We start from the raw sequence: 25,336 nt of genomic DNA, 5'->3' as shown, positions 1-25,336 counted from the left end.
GCCCCCCCCCCCGTCCTGTCCTGGATGAAGTCCCGGGTCAGGGCGCACGCCAGGCGGCTCAGGATTTGGCGGCGTTTCCTCCCGGCGGTGAAAGAGGATCGGCCCGTCTCTGACCGCGCGCCCCCCCCCCCTCTCCCGCGCGCTCCGGAGACATTGTCTGGGCCACTGCGTCGGGGGAAATTCGCAGGACTTACGTCACGTCGATTCAAGACGTCCTGACCGCCGCCAGACCGACGTTTAAATATAGTGCGGCGTTTTAAAGGAGTGCGCCTCTCCTTTCTTCTGCTCTCCGCCGCTGGACCGGTCTCGAGTGTCCGCACACAAACTACGCACGCACCGACCAAATCTGGCCCCTGCACTTCCCCCAGATTAGCGAGTCAGAGACAGATTCTTTTTATGTCATAATTTCATGTATTTTCTGTATTAAAACACCCACCGGGTGTTTAGTGGGCAGATGGGACTCGCAGCTGGGACAGCGCATTGAGATTCACGCAAAGATCATTGCGTTTATGACGGACGTCGTTGCAGGAACCAACGCCGCCGTGCATCTTAAAACGCCGCGGACGGTTTGATGTTATCTCCCGTTTTTTTGGAAGCCGGCACTGCAGATGTCTTGTAACTTGAACATCATGTTACGTTCTTGGTATCTGCAGTCAAGGTCCTAATAGAGTTTTCTTACGTACAATATGTTCTTTAAAAACCCCAGACGAAAACAAACAGGAACAGACTTTCCTTCTGGAGGAGTACACTGGTCAGGATCTTCAGTTTGAGGTTGTGTTACTGCCGCTATGAGCTGAACCACAGCCACATTTCATTTGTATGAAAAGAGAAAATGATGGATGGAAGAAATAAAGTCAAGGAATTTTGCACATTGGCTTGAGCTAGTGGCCATTTTTTTAAGCGTTCTTGCACAAATGATCTTACACAATGTTGTTTGGAATGAACTTTTTTCCCCCCCCAAAAAAATCCTTTTATTGTATTTTAACTGCAATAATAGAAACCGTAATTTATATTATCAACACATCTAATGAATGTGTAATGTGTAAAGCAGTGCAATATCAGTTTAATAATAATAAACAGTTGGCGTGAACTTGGCCCTTAACTAAAAACGCTAAAAGACCCGTCAGTCACTTCTTACGATTGATAGTTGCGTTTCACACTTACTCACTGGAGATGGTGATTTTGACAGCGGAGTCGAGGGCCGCTTCAGATTTCGGCCTGCGAATGATTGATCACGATTAACCTGATTACGAGATTAATCAAAGACTGTGAGAACCGGAGCTAGCGTTTATGACTTGACGGATAAACGATGTGACAACAGCGCGTTTTGGAGACGGAGTCAGCCGCGCTGAGCGGTGAATGATAATTTGGGGTTGGCAGAGCCACTTCTGCGCTTGATTTGTCACAAGGAAACTGCTCTCCAGCGTGTCTGTCGATTGATTTTTCACAAGGAAACTGCTCTTCAGCGTGTCTGTTGATTGATTTTTCACTAGGAAACTGCTCTTCAGCGTGTCTGTTGATTGATTTTTCACGAGGAAACTGCTCTTCAGCGTGTGTGTCGATTGATTTTTCACGAGGAAACTGCTCTTCAGCGTGTGTGTCGATTGATTTTTCACGAGGAAACTGCTCTTCAGCGTGTGTGTCGATTGATTTTTCACGAGGAAACTGCTCTTCAGCGTGTCTGTCGATTGATTTTTCACGAGGAAACTGCTCTTCAGCGTGTCTGTCGATTGATTTTTCACGAGGAAACTGCTCTTCAGCGTGTCTGTCGATTGATTTTTCACGAGGAAAGTGCTCTTCAGCGTGTGTGTCGATAGATTTTTCACGAGGAAGATGCTCCAGGCTGTCATGAGGAAACCGCTCTCCAGCGTGTGTTGTGAGTTTCGCCACCTCTCGGGCGGATACGTGTGAACGCAGGAGGGCTTATCGCACCGTGAGTCCCCGGCGGGGGCGTGGCGAGTCTGTCGCTGAATTGTGGGGTGCGAGGCGTCGCGGTCATCGTCCGATGCGGAGTGCGTCTCGCGGAGCGTTTCTGAGAGCGCTGACAGGTTTCCTCCGCTCTGCGTTATTTTCTTAAGCGTGATGAAATCGAGCGTTTGTGAGCCTGCGCCTGTTTCCCAGGCCGTGTTGTAGTCACACCTCTCCCTCCCTGGGGTGAACGGCGGGAGGGGGGGTGAAATATTTCACACCTGTGCAGCTGACGCCCCTGGGGAGGTTAAGGGGGGTACTGAGACAGGGTTATTTTTTTTGGGGAAGGTCAGGGCATGTGAACGGCCTTTGTAGGACTCTTCCATGGGAGGGCTGGGAGTGCATTCTGGGAAATCTGGCTGCTGTAAATTCTGAATTAGCCTATAAAAGTGTGAGAAAATCCCTCTATCCAGATGAGCGGTCTAAAGACCCAGGCTGTGTCACAAAATGGCGGTCTGCTCTCCTGCAAGTCTTGCTTTTGCCTGACTGCAGATTCTGCTCTGTTATAATACAGTGTTTGACTTGTTAGCTGTACAGGAGAATGTTTACTAGATGGTCTATTAAGTCTAGTGTGTTTCTCTCTACTTTGTATAATACGCATCTTGTTTCTTGGTCTGTAACTTATGCCTTTGACCATTGACCTTTGCCTCTCCGTTTTTTTCTTTATTTTGTCAGGAGTTGTTATGAACTGACACTAAATGGTCATATAAAATACTGTTTGATTGTTAAATTGGTAAAAGCTTCCCTACCATGTTGTTGTTTTCTCCTACTGCACTGTAGTTCTCCTGTTGTTGGTAACATAATTGTGTTTTAAAGATAATTAAGTGCTTTCACATGTAAGGTGACCTTTAGACCAGTCAGTCTCTGCGATCGGTTGTCAAACAATGCCACAGTTTTCTCTTTATTTGGGTTTCCAGGCTTTTTTCCCCCCCGTGTTTGTTTGTTTTTGTTTGTTTGTTTTGTCTGCAGCCGCGGAGCGTGCATTCCGCCGCTCTCCGCGAGTTTGTTTGCGAGTTTGTCCGTTAATTCCTGACATTTCCGGGGTCAGTTTTCCGGGGTTGGGTCACAGTTTTTCCCAATTCGCATAGGTCTCCTACGTGGAGAGAAATTCCGTGCCGCGTCACATGACCGCGTCAGATCGATTGGGCACGGCGAGGGTGTCTACCCATGATGCAATGCAGGACAAATGTTAACGTTGCAGTAACCAGTCTTTAAAACAGCAAAGTATTTCACTGAATAATTGTTTTGGCCGAAATGTGAATGTCCTACCAGCACAACACAGTCGATACAGTGTGATAGTTTTAGCCAATATAGCTCTGTTGTCTGATCCCATGCTGGATAAACAATAGACGCATGGTTTATCAGCTAAAATACAGTATTTCTATGCAGAGTTGTTTGCAGTAAAATGACTAAAATAATTCTGCTAGCCCAGTTAAATTGCTAAGCTGTTTTCTGACATTAATGTGTAGTGCTAGCCAGCCTGGTACATTGGGAAAGAAGAAGTTCCCAATCCGGATGTTTGCCTGGGAGAAGTACTGCATAGCACACAAGCAATTTGGGAGGCACTGATGACAGTGCAGTGACAGTCTTCTCGTTAGAGCGTTGAGTTGTAGTGCTTTGACAAAAGCCAACTCTAAAATAAATTCCCCTCGCGAAATCACCCAGCATCAATAGCTCCGTATGAATAGTGTTTCTGGTTAAAGGTATTATAGGTAGTTTTGGACTTCTAACGGTCAAGAGAGAAATAGCAGAAACTGACACCTTCAAACCACAACACTGTTTATCCCCCTCCCCCTTCTCTGTAGACGCGCTGAAGTTGAAACGCCATTGGCTACGGCAATTAGAACCAATTTTCGACCAATGAGCTTGAATTATTGTACAGCTATACAATGTTTTGGTGCAGAGTGTCGGGCCGTCAACTGTATATTTTGAAACCCGAATTTAAGGACTATAAACACAGGCAGGGGGTGAGTCAACATGTCAGTGAGCCTTTTTCAATGATAGGAAGGGATTTACAACGGTCTTGTAACAATGTTTTAACACTAAAATCCGACCTATTGTCCCTTTACAGGTTTGAAAATGTAGCATTTGCAACATTATTATTAGATATGAGTTTCTGTACCGCTCCGGTAATGTGTTTTAAAATGATACCGAAATGATGTCTCTTTGAGTCGGGAGACAGACTCTACGGCCTTGGCTGTTCGCCATGCTCTATTTCCGACATTACAATAATGACTCGCAGGTAAGCGCCTCCAATCTGTTGAAATTCAGCGTGGCGCTTGAACGCGAGCGGATTTGTGCGGCTGCGATTTGAGAGGTGGGTGTCGCTCCGCGCCTTCCCCCCCGTGGCGTAGGGTTCATCTGTCTGCCGCGCTGACCCGGTTTGACCCGGTTTGAGGACAGGCGAGCGTTCTGGTTTGTGAGCGCTGTCTGAGGAGAGGGGTCATGGGCTGAGCTGAACCGGCACGTTCCCCCGCACTGAACCCTGCAGCAGTGCAGCGTGGGTACGCTTGAGGGACACAACAGTGTGTTTGTGTTTGTGTGTGTATCTATGCAGTGTGTGTAGGGTGCGTGTGTGTAAGTGTGTGTAGGGGTGCGGGTGTGTGTGTGTGTGTGTCTGTAGGGGGTGTGTGTGTAAGTGTGTGTAGGGGTGCGGGTGTGTGTGTAAGTGTGTGTGTGTGTGTAGGGGTGCGGGTGTGTGTGTGTGTGTCTGTAGGGGGTGTGTGTGTAAGTGTGTGTAGGGGTGCGGGTGTGTGTGTAAGTGTGTGTGTGTGTGTAGGGGTGCGGGTGTGTGTGTGTGTGTGTGTGTGTGTGTGTGTGTGTGTGTGTGTGTGTGTGTGTAGGGTGTGTGTGTGTGTGTGTAAGTGTGTGTAGGGGTGCGGGTGTGTGTGTGTGTAGGGGGTGTGTGTGTAAGTGTGTGTGTGTGTGTGTGTAAGTGTGTGTGTGTGTAGGGGGTGTGTGTGTAAGTGTGTGTGTGTGTAGGGTGTGTGTGTGTGTCTAAGTGTGTGTAGGGGTGCGGGTGTGTGTGTGTGTAGGGGGTGTGTGTGTAAGTGTGTGTGTGTGTGTGTAGGGGGTGTGTGTGTAAGTGTGTGTGTGTGTGTGTGTGTAGGGGTGTGTGTGTGTGTGTTAGTGTGTGTGTGTGTGTGTGTGTGTATGTAAGTGTGTGTAGGGGGTGTGTGTGTTAGTGTGTGTGTGTGTTAGTGTGTGTGTGTAAGTGTGTGTAGGGGGTGTGTGTGTGTGTGTGTGTTAGTGTGTGTGTGTGTGTGTGTGTAGGGGTGTGTGTGCAAGTGTGTGTAGGGGTGTGTGTGGGGGAGGCAGTGAGGACAGTAAGGAGGTGTGCAGGAGAGGACAGTAAGGAGGTGTGCAGGAGAGGACAGTAAGGAGGTGTGCAGGAGAGCAGGCCCACAGTGCAGCTCATCACACGGGCTGGAGTGACTCACACGGCCTTTACACAAAACAAGGCGGTGACACACACCACAGAACCAGAGAGAGAGAGAGAGCTGGAGAGAGGGAGAGGGGGGAGAGAGAGAGCTGGAGAGAGGGAGAGGGGGAGAGGGAGGGAGAGGGGAGAGAGAGATAGAGAGATGGAGAGTAAGAGAGAGATGGAGAGAGAAAGGGAGGGAGAGGGGGAGAGAGAGAGGGGAGAGACAGAGAGGGCGGGGGGAAAGAGAGAGGGAGAGGGGGTGAGGGAGAGAGCGGGGTTGAGGGTGAGGGGGTGTAAGCACACGCAGGGGCGGAAGGATACGGCAACGCCCTTCGCCTCTCCATCTTGGCCTTCGCTCCGTCACGCGCGCGCCGTGGTAACCCTTAGCGACGGGCACGAGGCCAAGCGCCCTCCACTCCTCTCTCCCCTGTGTGACGCCGTCCACGAGAATCGCCAGTAAATTACACGACGTTACAGGTATTCCGCCAATTTAGCTTTTATCCAAAGCAACTGACAGTTGATTAGACTACGCTTGGGACAACCCCCCCCCCCCCCTGCAGCAGTGCGGGGTTATCCCGGTCCCAGTCCTGTCCATTAGGTCCACTAGGCTTACAGGCTGCCCAAGAATTTGTGGCGAGCTTCGTAAACGTGCACAAAATCGAATCTCTGGAGCAGGGGTGCATGGAGGGCCTGGAGTATGCAGGTTTCCATTCCAACCAATCACTAGCCGGCTGAAGGTGTGCTAGTGACATCAGCTGACGCGGTGATTGGTTGGAATGTAAACCCCCCCCCGCACAGTCTGGGCCCTCATTGGCTCGTGATTGGGCATCCCTGGTCTCGTGCTAGCGGAGCCAATTCTCAGTATTCCTTTTCCGTCTGTTCCCTGGGCGGGGGGGGGGGGGGGGGAGGTCTAGTCTGCGGTTCTGTCTCGCAAACTCTCACCCGAAAAACTTTCAGTTTCACGGTCCCGTTGTTGGCAGACGCAGGCAGCCTTTCCGTGGTCATTGTGACAGAGCTTTGTCTGACTGCTCTCGCGTGGCAGAGACCGTGGAAAACTGCCCCGCAATCTGGTCAGAATGCATGCGTCGATTTCCAAATAAAATACTCCCCTCACTTTGAAATGTGTTCAGTAAAGGCTCAAAGATACTATAAAAAAAAGAAGAAGTTATATGTGTGTATTAATCTCCCTGTTCCTGCAGTGTATCAAACTGCACTGACCTACTGACTGCACTGACCTCCTGTTTGTATTGACCTTCATTTTGTACTTTCCCTCTTTTTCGGATTTATCGTAAATGTTGAACTTCAGGTCATGTCTTCATAGCCCCTGTTTGATAGCTTGTGAACGTGCGAGGGCACAGTGAATGCTGGCCTTTACTCTGATTGATTTATTCACCGCAAATTTGTTGTGGGAAAACTGCTCAACAAACAGCCATGCTAGCAGTGGGCTGACAGTGGTCAACCACTTCAGTGTCAGAATCTCCCCTGGCAAGATCTCTGACTAGACTTCAGATATCATCAGTTCTTCAGAATGAGCGCTGTGGGCTAATCAGATGTTTTCGCTGGGTTGGGGTGTAATTTTAATGAATCGTTTCCATGGTTGGAGCATTAGAATCGTAAATCATTCTTTGATGTCACAAAGGGATTTTCACATTAACCCTTTGAAGAGTAGTTCTAGAACTGCATCGGGATTGTTACCTCAGCATCGGAATCATTTATCATTCTTTTGATGTCACAAAGGGATTTTCAAACAGAACCTTTGAAGAGGAGGTTTTTTTTGTTATATCAGTGTTAGAATGTTCAGCTAAGAACATTCCAATTGTATGTTTTGTGATCTGGCACTTTGAAAGGGTTAAATCCTGAGTTGTTATCTTATCAATAGTATTTAACTTGGCTATTCAAAACATACCTCCATAAAGGGCATGTTTTTCCCCTCAAATATGTGCTGGGTGATTTATACTGTTTTGTAACTCCATTAATCGAAGAATAATAATAATAATAGGAATTGGAGTGAAATTCAGTAGTTCATTTCCAAGTACGCATGAAAGTATGAAAATACAGCTGCAAGCTCCAGTTCTCGTGCTTCTTCTCTGTCTTTGTCAGGCCACAGGGGAATTTCTGAGTGTAGCAGGGGGCTCAGAGATTATCTGTTTACTCTTTCTTTCTGCCTGTTTCTGTCACTTTTTGACTCAGTTTCTGCTCCGTGTCAAAACCAGAGAGCTGCCGTTGTCAGTCACTCAGCATACACACCCTCAGGTGTCCTTTCTCTCGAACAGAAAGATCACTTCAGGGAAACATTCAACCCAAAACCAAGCGTGGTCCCAAAATGAATATTTGTTTTTTCTTTTTAATTTGATGTATTATTCATAAATCGACAAGTCTATTCTTCAGAAATGCATCCCACCACAAAAGTGCAGTGTGTCACATTTCACCTGCCTTTTGAAATGGCCGTGTTTATTGTTCTTCTCGGACATCTTTAGTTTCAGTAATCAGTCTCATCTCTCGCCCCCCTCTGCGCGAGTTTCAGGCGAAACCCTAAAGGTCGCGTGGACTTACTGGAGCCCCCGTGCCAGAGAGATGCCCACAGACGTGTGAGAAACACTCACAGCACTCTGAGACGTGGAGGCACAGAGGAGGTGCTTTGTTCTTCTTCAGGGATCAAATTTCCCCCCAAATATTACAGTAACGTTCTCTTCGGGTACAAATCAGTATGTTTTCCAAGCAAACAAAAAAAAAAAAAAAAAAGTACACATTAATGATATATTGCTGGCTAGGGGGGGTAGAATGTGTTTTTAGGCAGTTTACGTACCTGTGTTTGTGATTGTGTAACTTTGGAGATGGGGGGGGGAGGGGGGGGTTGAGGTTTGCAGACCCTGGGGAGGTAAAAGCGTGGCGGTTGGAGGTGTGTTGTCGGCGTGCGTGTGTGTGTGTGTGATACGGCGCGTGTTTCTGCTGTAGTGTGTACTGTCTGTCTTAGCGCCAGTTGCTAAGCTGAGGAGGGGGGGGGGGTGTGTGCAGCGCTTTGTCACTAGCCCACAGGTGAGACAGTTATTGTTTGCTCTGAGTGAAAGCCGGTGAACCCTTCGCATTGTTTTAAAAAACGGATTCCTTTCCCGCCAGTCTGCAGCGACCTGGCGCATTGTTCTCCCTCCGTCTCTCCCTCCATCTCTCTCTTCCTCCCTCACTACCTGAAGACAGGACGCTAAACCATATCCAGGGGTCACCGTGAAAGAGACATCTCGTGGGTTTGGCACCACATCCATTCCATTACATTACATTAATGGCATTCTTATCCAGTACGGTTGATTAGACTAGGAGGAGACAATCCTCCCCTGGAGCAATGCAGGGTTAAGGGCCTTGCTCAAGGGCCTAACGGCTGTGTGGATCTTATTGTGGCTACACCGGGATTAGAACCACCGACCTTGCGCGTCCCAGTCACGTACCTTAACCACTACGCTACAGGCCGCCTCCATCCATATTTTACCGTCCACGTGGTTCTATCTATTGTACCTCAATGTATGTTGATTACCCTCAAATAAAAATGTAATTCAAAAAAATAAACTGTGTCCTGGGCTACGATCCTGTAGTGGGAGAGCACAGCGCACATACTTAGACACACACACACTCACACACACACACACACTCACACACACGCACACACACACTCACACACGCACGCACGCACGCACGCACGCACGCACGCACGCACACACTCACACACACACACACTCACACACACACTCACACACACACACTCACACACACACTCACATGCACGCACGCACGCACGCACGCACACACACACACACACACACACACACACACACTCACACTCACACTCACACACACACACACACACACACACACACACACATTCCACTTACAGACACCTCAGGGCAAGTCACACAGGACCCAGATTTATTATCCTTCACTGCTGTTCAGATCATGAACGTACTTGTGTACGTGATGAAGTTTAAGAAGCCGTTGAGCTTCATTCAGACCGTTAGTATTACTAATTAAATACTTTTTCTTTCTTGATTCAGTTTGGTGAGAAATTCATGACATTTTCTATTTCATATTATTGCTACTCTGGAAAAACATATATTGAGACTTAAAACCTCATTCCGTTAACTTTGTTTTGCAAAAAAAAGGATGACGTAAGACAATTTGACTCATTTCAAGATTTGCCAGTGGAATAAGAAAATTTCACTTGTCAAGCAAACATTAGATTAAAAAAAGCAAATATTTTCTATTTTGAGTCTTATTAAAAGACTGAAACGCGCGTTCAGACTATCACTTCCTGCAGTGTATTAAAAGTGATTCACTATATTTTCCCCTTCTGGAGTAATCTGCATTTCAGAGCTCTGAGCTAACCCAGTGCGCCGTTATCAAACCGTAATTACGCAGTTGCATTGATCGGTGACACGGGGACGTTAACTGCGCGCACATTAAGCTCAAAGTTTAGTTTTACTAGTTTTACGCCGTTCCGCTGTGCACTGCTGCTGTGCGAACTGGCTGCTGGTGATCTTTTGTTGTGGTTTGAGTGGTGGAGTTCTCCCCTGGGTAGCGGAACACACTGTGTTCAGTGACGCTCACGTGTGTGTGTGTGTGTGTGCGTGTGCGTGCGTGTGTGTGTAGGTGGGGAGGGGGGGGTGGGGGGCGGTCAGACACACACACACACCGCCCGGGGGAGAGAGCTGACGCGGTGACGACGCCTCGTCCCCACGCTGATGACATCAGAGAGGGCTGATGACATCATCACGCTCGCTGTCGGGCGGGGAAGGTGGGCAGCTGTGTGTCAGGGTGTGGGGTGTGGGGGCGGTGGAGTGTGTGTGTGTGCAGAGTGTGTGTGTGTGTACACACACCTCCTGTGTGTGTGGACTATAGTGTGTGTGAGGGTGTGTGCGTGTGTGTGTGTAGAGTGTGTGTGTACACACCTCCTGAGTGTGTGTGTGTGTGTGTGTGTGTGTACACACACCTCCTGTGTGTGTGGACTAGAGTGTGTGAGTGTGTGTGAGGGTGTGTGCGCGTGTGTGTGTGTAGAGTGTGCGTAGTGTGTGTGTGTGTGTATGTACACACACCTCCTGTGGAGAGTATGTGTAGAGTGTGCGTAGTGTGTGTCTGTGGAGTGTGTGTGTAGAGTGTGCGTAGTGTGTGTCTGTGGAGTGTGTGTGTAGAGTGTGCGTAGTGTGTGTCTGTGGAGTGTGTGTGTAGAGTGTGTTCATCACACAGCTCTGGATCCCCTGTAGCGAGGGCTGCGGTCAGTGCAGGAGTTCATCAACGGTGTGATTCCTCGAAGCCGCTCCAGGGCACACACACCGGGCAGCCTCCCCCCCACACACACACACACACACACACACACACACACCACCCCGGGCAACCAGGGCCTCATGTTCTCCCTTTCTGGCGTAATGTTACTGGGAGAATTTGGAAATGATTACGCAGGTTTAGTCTGCAGAGGGAGAGTGTGGGTGAGAGGGAACTGGGGCGCGTATGGCCGGTCTGAACGAGCTGTTTCTGAAATTAATTTTGTAATTCAGCCCGGGGGACAGCTCTTAACGGCTTGGCTTGCTCTGCGCTGTCTTTCAATGCATCGCACTGCATGCTGTCTGAGTGGTGATGTCAATATATCAGCCATATAATAGCTAGCGTTAAGTAGCCTAGCATCTGGGTGCGTACGCGTGTTTCCCAGCTCAGTCCGTTCAGCCGGGTCAGTGAGCCTGTGCACAAAATGGAGGCTTGTCACTGGGGCTATGTTAAGTTGAGGTGTTTGTTTTTTAGAGGACGCTGTTCTGCGTCGCCTCTGGCCCGTTAGGGTCGTGTAAAGCGGCGAGTTTGAAACGGCTCTTCTGAGCTCGAGGTTTCGCCACCACGCGCCCGGAGAGTGAGGGCGAGGGAAAGGGCCAGAGCCGTTTACCGTGGAAACCGGCCTCTGCGCTTTAAACGGGTCGCGCGCCTGCGAGAAGCGGACGCCGCGTTAGCGAGGTTAGCGAGGTTAGCGGGGTTAGCGGGGTTAGCGAGCTTAGCGAGGAGCTGACATCACCCAGCGGCCCTGCGGAATTCCTTCTGCGCGCGTAAAAACAGAGACGCCCCCCCCCCCCCCTTTCACTCTCTGCCCTTTTCTCTTTCTTTTTCTCTGGAAATTTTCACACAGAATCTCCCCCCCTCCCTCCTTATCTCTCTCACTCTCTCTTTTTCTCTCTCTTCCTCCTCTGTCTCCGATTACTCTAGCAGGGGGGGGGGGGTACAGATGGTGAAAGTAGATAATGAAATCAATGCCCTGTTAGATGTGCATCTTGTGAATTTCCAACCATTTTGTCTTCGTGAGGTCATCGTTAGTAAGCTTTTTCCACTCCTGAAAGTCACCAGCTTACATGTCAACTGTCAAAGAACTCTATACTAACTGACAGTTAGTATGTTTTTTTCTATACTAACTGTCAAAGTTCCACTGTAATTCAGAATGCCTTGTGTTATTTCCACAGTTTGTGATCTGATGTGTGTTTTTCCTTGGGGCTGGGACGGGGATACTTTTGATGAGTGTTTTTATTTGACCTTTAGAGTATAACCGACATAGCAAGGGAAATGTTTTTCAAGGCACTCAAGAAGTTACTAGCCCGAAATAGAAACATTTAGCCATGCATTTAAATCCGATTTGCACAGTTGACTAGATGTGTGTGTGTACGAAGTGTTGCGCACAGAATCACCGTGCGATGCCGGTCGTCTCCGTGTCGGCGCGAAGGCTGGGTTGTAAAAGGGGAAACGGGGAGGGTTATGTGCGGGACACCGTGTGCGTCGAGGGCAGTCAGGGCCCTAATGAGCGCTGCACAGGAAGTGAGTGAGGCCCGTGTTTACCTGTAAACTGCTGCCTCGGAGGAAGGTGACACAGGTTGAGCTGGAGACTCGGCAGGATGCTGATGCTGCCCACAGTATGGGGCGACGTGGCTCAGGCAGTAAGAGCGGTCGTCCGGCAGTCGGAGGGTTTGCCGGTTCGATCCCCCGCCCCGGGCTGTGTCGAAGTGTCCCTGAGCAAGACACCTAACCCCCAAATGCTCCTGACGAGCTGGTCGGGGCCTTGCACGGCAGCCAATCGCCGTCGGTGTGCGAGTGTGTGTATGAATGGGTGAATGGAGAAGCATCAATTGTACAGCGCTTTGGATAAAGGCGCTATATAAATGCCTGCCATTTACCATTTAAGTGCTTCAGACCCAGTCCTCCTCCTGGAGGACATTCAGCCCCTTCTGTGTCTGTGATTCCCTGGGAGCGGGAACCTAGTGTCTGCTCGTAGGCGCCTTACAGCCGGGGTGGTGTGGCGGTGGAGGTATTTGTCTTTACAGTGCAGTGTGCTGGCTTCAGCGTGCAACCTTTGCTGTGAAATTGATAAGGAACCAGACGAGGCGTTGATCGGTGGGGTTTTCTAAATAGATTTAAAGACCGTGCTGATGTCGTCTGTCTGATTTATTTCACCCCAGAGAACAGAATGTGAGCATCCGTCACACCAAAGCATTACAGGGCAGACAAGAGGTTTGACTGTGTTCTGTTGCACACTCATACACTGACACGGAAAAGCAGGATCTCTATTAAAGTAATAAACTCAATAATAAAGCGTTTCATGTCTGTCCTGATTGTGCCGTGTCCTGTTAGTGGTGCTGTGGGCTGCTGAAATGTGAATTTTGTTGTTGGAACACTGTTTTAACAGAACCCCTCTCTTTTGCTCTGTAATGCTTTGGTACAGTGGAACAGATTCTCACATTTTGTTCTCTGACACCCCGCCTTGTTCCTATTAAATTAATTAACAATTCACAAAGTGAATTTGTAAGTGAAGTGTTTGGGCTAGGCAGCCGTTGTTCTGTGCTGTGAAATGGGCAGATGGGGATTACATTGCACTACATTACATTCTAGGTTTTTGGCAGAAGCTCTTATCCGGTGACGTACAACACAGTGCGTACCCAGAACCAAGGGACCAAGTGCGCAGAAAGAGGGAAGTTCAGTCTCGAGTGCTAGCAGCGACCGCAAAGATAAGGAATTGGGCTTTGTGAATTAAACTTGACGACGAGGGATTGCATCTGCGAAACCCGTTTTAGGAAGCAGGGCTGTGAAGGAACGGCGGAGTGCAGCGTCATGTGCGAGAGAGACGAGGGGCCAGCGGAGGAGAAGCGCTCCTTGGTCTCTCCGCGCCGGGGGAAGCGGAGCCCTGGCGGTTTTCACGGACGGCGCCGCCGCGTGTGCGTAGAGAGCGGGAGGGCCGTGCGCCATGCCGACGGAACAGCGGGGGCGGGGTGCTGACGGTGACGCTACGCGTCACACCGCCCGGGATTGCCTGGTGCGTGGGCGAGAGAGAGAGAGGGGGGGAGAGGGGGGGAGAGAGAGAGGGGAGAGAGAGAGGGGGGAGAGAGAGAGGGGGGGAGAGAGAGAGAGAGAGGGGGAGAGAGAGGGGGGGGGGAGAGAGAGAGGGGGGGAGAGAGAGAGAGAGAGGGGGGGAGGAGAGAGGGAGGGGGAGGGAGAGAGAGAGAGAGAGGGGAGGGGGGGGAGAGAGAGGGGGGAGGGGGAGAGAGAGAGGAGGAGAGAGAGAGAGAGAGAGGGGAGAGAGAGAGAGAGAGAGGGGAGAGGGGGGGAGAGAGAGGAGAGAGAGAGGGGGGGGAGAGAGAGAGGGGGAGAGAGAGTGAGTGAGAGAGAGAAAGCGAAAGAGAGAGAGCGAGAGAGAGAAAGCGAGAGAGACGGAGAGAGAGAGAGAGAGGGGAGGGGGGGGGAGAGAGAGAGGGGAGGGGGGGGAGAGAGAGAGGGGACGGGGGGGAGAGAGAGGGGGGAGGGGGGGAGAGAGAGGGGGGAGGGGGAGAGAGAGAGGAGAGAGAGAGAGAGGGGAGAGAGAGAGGGAGAGGGGGCAGAGAGAGGAGAGAGAGAGAGAGAGAGAGGGGGAGAAGAGCGAGGAGAGAGAGAGAGGGGGGGGGGAGAGAGAGAGGAGAGAGAGAGAGAGAGGGGGGGAGAGAGAGAGAGAGAGTGAGAGAGAGAGAGAGAGAGAGAGAGAGAGAGAGAGGCTGGGTTAGCGTGTCGTTGGAGCGGGGTGACCCGCTGTGGTGTGTGTGACTCCAGTGGACCGTGGGGCTTGTTTTTGTCTCTGTGCCGTGACTGCGGTCAGTGTGTTTGATTGAAGTTAAAAACAGGGAGGGCCTCCTTACGGTGGCGGTTCTCCCTCCTCTCCTGCTGTAGCTCGGTCGAGGGAGGGGCGGCCGGTATCTACCGCGCGTGAAAAGATACGCGAAGGTTCACCATCTCTGCGGTGACCCTGATATTCTTCTGATGAAAAACCGCCGTTTATGAGTCACTGCAGTGTCACCTGGCAGCCGGAACCGTCACTTCAACCGTCGTAACTTTCCCCTCTGCTGTTGGGAATTTCATATTTCACGTCTGTGTTTGTATCTTACTTCTCTAGAATCCTGACTATCTCCGCTGATATCTGAGTGCGCACTCTGGGTGGTGGAATTCCCAAATAAGACATTTTCTTGCAGTTAGGGCCGCGGGGTGTGGATTTATTGACACGTGGTAAAACATCCAGTGTTAATTCAGCGCTACACACTACAGAGTGCACATGTGTCTCGTGTACTCACTGCTGCATACTGACTGCTCCATACTAACTCAGTGGCCTGGGCTTGGTATGACCTGCACGTGGTGGTTTGAAAACCTGCAGACACTGCGGCCCTCCAGGACTGGAGTTAAACCAGCAGACACTGCGGCCCTCCAGGACTGGAGTTAAACCAGCAGACACTGCGGCCCTCCAGGACTGGAGTTAAACCAGCAGACACTGCGGCCCTCCAGGACTGGAGTTAAACCAGCAGACATTGCGGCCCTCCAGGACTGGAGTTAAACCTGCAGACACTGCGGCCCTCCAGGACTGGAGTTAAACCAGCAGACACTGCGGCCCTCCAGGACTGGAGTTAAACCAGCAGACACTGCGGCCCTCCAGGACTGGAGTTAAACCAGCAGACACTGCGGCCCTCCGGGACTGGAGTTAAACCAGCAGACACTGCGGCCCTCCAGGACTGGAGTTAAACCTGCAGACACTGCGGCCCTCCAGGACTGGAGTTAAGCCTGCAGACACTGCGGCCCTCCATGACTGGAGTTTGATACCTGTGCAGTCGGGTATATGCTGATTTCAGTGGTCACGGTGGCATACAGTATGTACGGTACGAGCCTGCTGACAGACAGGCCTCGAGCGCTATCCCATGAGCCTCTGCAGCGCAGACCTTGAGACAGAGCTGCAGCAGCCGGGAGGCCAAACCGGGGCGATCTGACGCTGGCGGTCCTGCGTCATCCCCCCCCCTGCCCATGTCATCCCCAGCCTCCCCCAGACCGAGCGGCCCCCAGGGGCCCCGCCAAGGCCAGCGCAGGTCAGCCGCTCAAGGGCCCGGCCGTATCTGCAGGGGCCCGCGCGTCGGGTTTGTTCCTAACGCGGTCGGAGCGACGGCTTGTTTACTGATCTGCGTCCTGCTCTGATTGTGTGTTTTATTGCAGCGGGGGTGTTATAGAGACTTTACCCGCCCTGCTATTGTTCTCTATCTGTGTTTTTAATGAGAGGTTCAATAGGTGGCATTGAAGACATTTTAATATGTGTTGTTAATGCGGAGCGGTTGGTCTGTTGTGTGTTACTTGTCTTCTGTCGAGGTCCACTTTGTAAATAAGAGCTTTGTGTGACACTTATATTCACATTTAACACTCGTGTGTCAATCCTCTGGACTCAAGGTGAACATATTTAACCTATTTAATATTAAAATTGTTTGCCTAGTTATTATACCCGCAATAAATCAATTGTGCAATGTTTATTATTCTTTTTACAACTGCATCAATGACAAAATGGCATGTGTAATGAGCTGAATCTATGCAGAAGTACAGTACTGGTGCGTGGGTGGATGTGTGTGCCTCTGTGTGTGTGCCTGTGTGTGTGTGTGCGCTGTAGAATACTGGAAACCACGTTTTGCTTCTCTCCACTTCCCACTTCCTGCTGCGGTTCCTCCTCTGACCTTATATGGTCGTACACCATAGACGCAACTGCGGTGCTGAGTGAATGTGGGCGGTAACTCTGTCCTGCCCACCTCCCCCCCCCCCTCTCAATTCAATTCATGTTGCATTGGCATGACTGAACATCACATTTTGCATTGCCAAAGCATGTGTGTGTGTGTATATATATATATATATATATATATATATATATATATATATATATATATATATATATATAAAACAAACATACATTTAACATTGAACAATACTTAGCAGGAAAGACTAGAAACAAATGAACACTAACCACTCTCTCTCTCACTCTCACTCCCTCACACACACACACACACACACACACTCTCTCTCTCTCACACACACACACACACACACACACACACACACTCTCTCTCTCACACACACACACACACACACACACACACACTCTCTCTCTCACACACACACACACACACACACTCTCTCTCACACACACACACACACACACACACACTCTCTCTCACACACACACACACACACACACACACACTCTCTCACACACACACACACACACACTCTCTCTCTCACACACACACACACACACTCTCTCTCTCTCACACACACACACACACACACACACACTCTCTCTCACACACACACACACACACACACTCTCTCTCACACACACACACACACACTCTCTCTCACACACACACACACACACACACACTCTCTCCTCTGACTAATCGTGACATCCTCATCTCTTATGCAATCACAGACTGATCTCAGCAGGGCATTGTACACCCCCCCCCCCCCGTGTTTGTGATGCAGTCATGTATCATAATATAATTGTACACAGTTACACATTACACATGATACAGTTATGTGCGCCGATTCCCGGTTAAATCCCGTAATGCGCGGAGGCTTCGGCGCGGTTTGGCGGAGGTGAGGTTAGCGGAGGCTAACGTGCGGACCGCAGTGAGGAAGCGCGCTGAGGCATCCCGGGGAAGAGCGGTGCACAGCTGTGGAAACCCTCGCTGGGCGTTTTTCTGCGCCGCGTCGGCGTGACTGATGGGGCTTTTGCGCTGCAGTGTTTGTGTATTTCGCTGGAAGTGCGTTTTTTGGACGCGAGCCCTTTCTTCCATTCCGTTCCTAGAAAGCACTTCCCCCAGAGCTGCAGCTCTTTATCCCTCTCTCCCTCTCCTTCTCTCTCCCTACCTCTCTCTCTGTCCATCATTCTCTCTGTCCCTCTCTCTCCCCCCCCCTCCTTCTCTCTCCCTACCTCTCTCTCTGTCCATCATTCTCTCTCCCTACCTCTCTCTCTGTCCCTCTCTCTCTCTCTCTCTTTCTCTCTCCCTACCTCTCTCTGTCCCTCTCTCTCCCTCTCCTTCTCTCTCCCTACCTCTCTCTCTGTCCATCATTCTCTCTCCCTACCTCTCTCTCTGTCCATCATTCTCTCTCCCTACCTCTCTCTCTGTCCATCATTCTCTCTGTCCCTCTCTCTCTCCCCCTCTCCTTCTCTCTCCCTACCTCTCTCTCTGTCCATCATTCTCTCTGTCCCTCTTTCTCTCCCCTCTCCTTCTCTCTCCCTACCTCTCTCTCTGTCCATCATTCTCTCTCCCTACCTCTCTCTCTGTCCCTCTCTCTCTCCCTACCTCTCTCTGTCCCTCTCTCTCTCTCTCTTTCTCTCTCCCTACCTCTCTCTCCGTATCTACAAGATTGTATGCATTGCACTGCTGCCGCACAATTGGCTGATTAGATAATTGCACGGATAAGTGGGTGTAATAAAGTAAATATATTCCTAATAAAGTGCTCGGTGAGTGTATGTGTGTATTTACAATTGTGTTCAAAATAATAGCAGTGTGTTTAAAAACGTGAGTAAAGCTCAAAATCCTTATAGTAGTTTTTATTTCGATGCATTGGGAACACTGCACATTATATCCTAAATCAAAACATGAAGAAAAATGTGTCCATTTTTTAATTACTTTACAGAAAATGAAGAAAAATGAATATTGGGCTATTCAAAAAAATAGCAGTGTCTGCATTTTTCTTTACAAACTCAAATATTTACTGTATAAACTGAAAAATCTTCAGGATTTAGCATTTCTGTGAATCACTAAACTAATATTTAATTGTATAACCACGGTTTCTGAGAACTGCTTCACTTCCGTGTTGCATGGAATCGACCAACTTCTGGCACCTATGAGCAGGGATTTCAACGCAGGATGATTTGACAACATTCCTCTGCATTTCTTGGTTTGCCTCAGAAACAGCATTTTTGATGTCACCCCACAAGTTTTCAATCGGATTAAGGTCCGGGGATTGGGCTGGTCACTCCATAACTTTAACTTTGTTGGTCTGGAACCAAGATGCTGCTCGCTTACTGGTGTGTTTGGGGTCGTTGTCTTGTTGAAACACCCATTTCAAGGGCATTTCCTCTTCGGCATGAGGCAACATGACCTCTTCAAGTATTTTGATATAGGCAAACTGATCCATGATCCCTTGTATGCGGATAAATAGGCCCGACACCATAGTAAGAGAAACATCCCCATATCATGATGCTTGCACCACCATGCTTCACTGTCTTCAGAGTGTACTGTGGCTTGAATTCAGTGTTTGGTGGTCGTCTGACAAACTGCCTGCGTCCCTTGGACCTAAAAAGAACAATCTTACTTTCATCAGTCCACAAAATGTTTCTCCATTTCTCTTTAGGCCAGTTGATGTGTTCTTTGGCAAATTGTATCCTCTTCAGCACGTCTTTTTTTTAACAGTGGGACTTTGCGGGGGCTTCTTGCCGATAGATTAGCTTCACACAGGCGTCTTCTAATTGTCACAGTACTCACCGGTAACTTCAGACTGTCTTTGATCACCCTGGAGCTGATCATTGGCTGTGTGTGTGTGTGTGTGTGTCTGTATTTATGTGTGTGTGTGTGTTTGTGTGGGCAGCTAGTACATAGTGAGTGGAATGCTCCAGTGGGTTTTGTGTTCAAATGGTGTTTGTATTGGGTGTGTGTGTGTGTGTGTGTGTGGGTGGGCAGCTAGTACACAGTGAGTGGAATGCTCCAGTGGGCTTGTGCTGGTCTCATACGGCGGTGGAACAGATTCCCACACCCACGGGCCACACTGCAGCCTTTCCACAAGCATACTGCCTGCTAAATACTGCCTGCTAAATACTCACTGCTGCATACTGCCTGCTAAATACTCACTGCTCCATACTGCCTGCTAAATACTGCCTGCTAAATACTGCCTGCTAAATACTCACTGCTGCATACTGCCTGCTAAATGTAATGTAATGTAATGTAAATACTGCCTGCTAAATACTCACTGCTGCATACTGCCTGCTAAATACTGCCTGCTAAATACTCACTGCTCCATACTGCCTGCTAAATACTCACTGCTGCATACAGCCTGCTAAATACTCACCGCTCCGTACTGCCTGCTAAATACTCACTGCTCCATACTGCCTGCTAAATACTCACTGCTGCATACAGCCTGCTAAATACTGACTGCTTCATACTCACTGCTGCATACTGCCTGCTAAATACTCACCGCTCCGTACTGCCTGCTAAATACTCACTGCTCCATATTGCCTGCTAAATACTCACTGCTGCATACTGCCTGCTAAATACTCACTGCTGCATACAGCCTGCTCAATACTCACTGCTCCATACTGCCTGCTAAATACTCACTGCTCCATACTGCCTGCTAAATACTGCCTGCTAAATACTCACTGCTGCATACTGCCTGCTAAATACTCACTGCTCCATACTGCCTGCTAAATACTCACTGCTGCATACTGCCTGCTAAATACTCACTGCTGCATACTGCCTGCTCAATACTCACTGCTCCATACTGCCTCCTAAATACTGACTGCTTCATACTCACTGCTCCATATTGCCTGCTAAATACTCATTGCTCCATACTGCGTGCTAAATACTGACTGCACCCTACTGACCATACATACCTCTCCAGTTCCTTCATACGGATTGTGTGGATGTATTTGTGAATTGTGCATTTTAGCTACTTTCACAGTGTTTTTATAGCACCTACAGCCACTGTATAATCCACATAGCCAGGGAACTGTGGTTTTCCACAATGGGACCTTTAGTAATACCAGTGTGCCGGTCAGCCTGGTGGAGTTGGCGAGCCTTGTGCCAGCTCGTGTCTGGCTCCCTGAAGAGACTCTCCGTCTGTGGGCTTCTGGGCAGTCCTGGAGTCCGCCACGAGCCACCACCAGATTCAAATCTGCACCGTCTGGGCTGAACACGGAACGCAGTTAGGCTCCCCTCCCCAGTCCCAGCAGTTGTCAGTCTGCTGGCAGCTGGAAAAAAATGTGATTTCTGGGTTTTAAGACTGTCCAGACGAGCCCCAAAGCTGAGTAACATTAGCCGTGGTTTCTGCTCTGTTTCTGCCCGTCCGGTTCCGGTCCAGGTCCGGTCCGGTCTCCGCGTGTGAAGCAGTGTGTCAGCTTCAGCGGCCTCTGCTTCCTTTCGGAGGAGTCATGCGTCGGCGTCTCGTTTCTCCAGGAGAAGGTCCCTGGGATGGGAGAATGCCTCCATTCATAACCTCTTCATAACCCGAGGCCTGCTCTTGATTGGAACGTGCTCCGCCAATTTTTTTTAATTGGTTCTCCATTTTCCTTGATATTTAATATACCCGCTGCCCACATCAGCTGACCAGCCAGAAAATGTGAGTTTGCCGTTCAGACCCGTAGGACGAAGGCGGATAGACTACGAGCTGCAACGTGATGAACCTCTTGGCCGGTGGATAATATGCGGTTGATTAAATATAAGTCAGTAGGCTCACGGGTCGGGGGGGGAGTTGTGGGCGGCGGGTTTTTGGGTGGGGGGGGTCCCGCGGACGCCGGCTCGGAGACGGCGGAAGTGCAGGAGCTGAGCGCTGGGCTTTCTCACGCCGTCGCCCCCGGCAACAGAGCTGCAGGCTGACTGCGCGGAGAAGCGCGCGGTTATGATGGCGGCCGCCCTCGTGTCGGCCAGCGCCGCGTTGCAGAAACCGTAGAACGCATCGGAGCTGAACTCTTTCATCACGCTGGGTCCAATTCAGGAAAGACTAGAAGCAAATGAACACTAGCCACACTCTCTCAAACACTCTCTCAAACACTCTCTTACACTCTCTCTCGCACTCTCTCTCGCACACTCTCTCTCCCTCTCTCGCAGTTCACAAAGTTCCAATTCACATTGGGACCCCAATCAAGAACCTGGTTAACTTTTGAATGCAAATGTACCTGACTGAATTGAATAGTTAGATTTATTTTTATTATTATTATTATTTGTTTTATTTTTTTGAATGAAATTCGTTACATTTTTACCTTGTGTAACCTTTAGCTTGTGACTGTTACAGTAAAGAACACTTTTTTCTAATAAGGGCTCTGTTGAAGAAGAGGCCCACAGTGTCTCAATGTGATTGTGTAAATAAAGGTTTCCATCGCGCTTTTAAATGGTTATTAAACAGTGAAAATGTGCTCAGTTTAGCATTAAATAATGTCGAATGAATTCCCCACCATAGTGCAGGTCCCTAGCTCTGGCAGAGGAATGTAGGCAGCCCTAGTGAAGTGGTTCACACATTATTTTTATGGGGTCACTATAAACACAACACAGCACCCAGCTCACATTAAAGCCTGCTAAGTGTCTCTGCAAATAAACCGTCCGCTACGATCGGAGTGTTTTCTTTCTGAAAAACATATCAGAACTCAATGCGGGCACTGTGTTCCCCCCTGTGGGTTTCATCTGGGGTGCTGCTTTCATGTCCCACGCGAGCACCAGCCTTGAGACTTACACACGTTCCCTTTGTCTCCCTCCTCCAGGAGCTGTTTCTGACGGAGAACTGGACGAAGGTAAGGACAGAACAGATTGTTTATTCACGGCGGTCCCGCACAAACCCCTCTCTAAGCCATCCGTGGCGGCCGTGGCCCTATCTGATTCAGAGGCCACACTGTGCTACCTGGGCATAAGTTCAGTTATGTTATTTTATACAGTACGCTGTGTTCCTGTTTTACCTGCATCGGTCCCGCTGTTTTCCACTCAGAACATGGGACCCGTGTCCAATGCAAACATCCTGCTGTGTGTGCGTGCGTGCGTGCGTGTGTGCATACATGTGTAAGTGTGCATATGTGTGTTTATGTGCGTGCGTGTGCGTGCATGCTTACATATATTGTATGTGCACACGTGTTATTCCCCCTGGTCCTCCTGGTTAAGACACCCAGCCCTGTGGGCTGTCCTCTGCACAGGCTGGGACATTGGGCTGTTGGAGTCCGGAGACGCTGTTTATGGGAGACCGACGTAATGCGCGCAGCTTGACCAATAGGAGCCTTTCATTCATGACGCTCGCCCAATGAGGTTGCGGTGCGGTGCCTGTGATGTGTGGCGAAGGTCCTGTGTTTGGGTGGGGGTGTGGGGCGTGTTGCGGGGGGTGGCGTGGCGTGGCATGGCAGAGCAGGTCCGTCCGGCAGAACCAGCCAGGTGTGGTTCTTTCGCGTGGGTTGCATTTTTCCCTCAACCGTCGCTGGAAAGGAATGAGGCAGGAATGAAGCAGGATGAACACACTTCCGGTTTCTAAGGAGGCCGCCCTGCTGTTAGCGTGGGCGCTAACAAAGTGTGTGTACGCGTAAATACTCCACCTCTGTCTCCAAGGGCAACAATTCACCCTTTCTCCTCCTCCTGAGTGCAGTGTTCTACGAGATAGCATTCACAGTAGGACTTAATTTAAAGGCTCCTAAATAAGAGCTATATATCTCCTCCATAAGCACTACGCAAGTTTTCATAAGTGCTTGTGTCAATAACCAATATAAGGGTCTTGTGTCAGTTCCCTTGGTATGTCATGGTAATGTCAGTTGCTGCAGCAATGTTGGCATAACACCTCACATGCCTATATGTTTATGTAGTGGTTGTGAATGTGCTCTGTAGTGCTTATGAAGGAGTTACATAGCTCTTATGTAGGAGCCCTGAAATAAAGTGTTACTGCATTTGCTTTCCTGGAACAAAGTCTAGGTCTTCCCTAAGTGCATTCAGACCAGACCAGACTTTAGTATTTCTCTGAAACCTGTCTTCTCATATACTGCATATCTGTGTTAATCAGTGTTTATGAGTGAGTATGTTTTCTAAGAGCTTTAGCTAGCACCTACACTGCTACACTGAGTCAGTTACAGAAAATGCATCTTCTGACAGTCAAAGTGAAAAATCCTCACGATTAGCCCAGTCATACTAGCGGTTGTGCCAATTTCCTGAGTCCACTATGAGAGCTCTTCTCATAACCACGGGGGCCGTGCTGTGCAGCTGAGGGTTTTTACCCGGTTTAACGCGCATAATACCGTCGGAGGAAAGGCCGTGACCTTTCGCATCTGATGCTGAGCCCGGAGGTATTTCCTGCAAACCGCCCACCGCCGCGTCTCCGGTTTCCAGTGGGAGTGTTCAGGCTTCCCTGATGTCCCCGCTCGTCCTCCAGAAACAGCTCAGGGTTTATTCCCCGGGGAGCGGGGGCGGGGGGTAGACCTGTTCCCCCGCGACCTTCCTCTCTCCGTCTCTCCTGCTTTACTGGTCTCTCCTGTTCTCGTCTCTGCTCCAAAACACGAGCCGCTCCTGGAATTCCTTCCCGGGAGTCCTGAGGCTTTCGTCCCCGCCCCCCGGCTCTCAGGTGAAAGACAACAAAAGTCAAAGTGCTGACGAAAGGAAAGGGCATCTTCCTGTGGTTTCGTCACGCCTGTGCAAGGGCTGAATTAGCGCTGGCTGACGAAAGATGCACAATGCACATTTGCTCTCTCTTCATTCAAAACAACGGCGGAATCAAAGAATCCGTTTGCATTCTGCCTGAAACACATATGTGAAATGTAAATTTGTGTGTCGCATTGTTTTATGAATAGTATGCAGGAAATGTTTGGCCCACGACCACCATTTTGGAAAAAACCCCCAAAAAAACAATAGAAACCAGCAGATGGAAACAGCTGAAGCACCGGGTTGGGCTCTCCTCTGTTCCACTGGCCCTCTGTACTTGCCGGCTAATTCCAGCCCGGCTGTGGGTACAGGAAAGTGAGACTAAAATAACAAGTATTTTAGTCTTATATTGAGACTTATTTCTTTAACCCTTTTTCTAAAAATGAAAATATTCCCAATGAAGTAAGACAGTTTCACTTTTCCCACAAACATTAACATGCCCAAACAAGCTGATATTTTCTCCTGGAGTGGAAAAAAAATCTGATTACAAGACTAAAATGGTGGTTGAGACGACCACTTCCTGCAGCGTTCTCGTCGTCTGCTCGGAGTTCCTGCAGGTTTCCCGGAGTTCCCGCAAGTTTTCCGGAGTTCCCGCAGGTTTCCCGGCGTTCCTGCGGGTTTCCCGGCCTTCCGAGCCCCAGCCGTGGCCTCTGCGCTCGTGTCCGTGTTCAGCTTCCGCTTCTCCCAGAACCACGGCCGGAGCAGGAAGAAGGGCCGGGGAGAGAGGGGGGAGGGGGAGGGGGAGCGGGGGCTGGCGTGGGAGAGAGCAGGGGGGGTTCCTCACATAATTGCGGAGAGCTTACTGACCACACAGGAGAGAGACACGGTAAACACGGCACTGCAAAAACATCCGCATCAACTCAGCCCTGTTGTGTTGTTTCTATCTCTGCTCACGCTGCAAAAAGTCCCTTAAAATCCTATTGCTATTACAAGCACATATTTTCTACTTGGGAGAAAACAATTCTCAACAAAGTCTCATTGCATGACTTAAACACTTGTTTGTTTTTTTGCAGTCCAGTGCATCTAATTTCACTTATTTGAAATGCATTAGTTTATGTGCTTTTGCTCCTCACCTGAATCAATGCAGGCAGAGGTTTTTTACCTGCCCGTAATCTCACAGGCTGAGATTGCTTCATCAATCTTCCTGCATTTCTGCAGGCCGTTTTTTTTTTTTTTTAAAAGAAAAGAAAAAAAAACGACTGGGAGTCAGGAATCTGTGCCAACTCCCTAAGTACAG

The 25,336-nt window shown here is 49.6% G+C and overlaps 1 protein-coding gene across 1 annotated transcript in view; it reads left to right on the top strand.

Moving 5' to 3' along the window:
* The window catches only part of gng7 (guanine nucleotide binding protein (G protein), gamma 7), a 94,815-nt gene that overhangs the window by 40,366 nt on the left and 29,113 nt on the right, over nucleotides 1–25,336 (top strand). Inside the window, exon 3 of the mRNA XM_061238788.1 lies at nucleotides 22,197–22,226. The gene's annotated coding sequence lies outside the window, so the exon portion shown is untranslated. The remainder of the gene's footprint in view (nucleotides 1–22,196; nucleotides 22,227–25,336) is intronic.

Source organism: Conger conger, chromosome 4 (assembly GCF_963514075.1).
Source record: "Conger conger chromosome 4, fConCon1.1, whole genome shotgun sequence".
Taxonomy (NCBI): Eukaryota; Metazoa; Chordata; class Actinopteri; order Anguilliformes; family Congridae; genus Conger; species Conger conger.
Note: the sequence above shows the minus strand (reverse complement) of the source record. Positions and strands in the feature narration are given on the sequence as shown.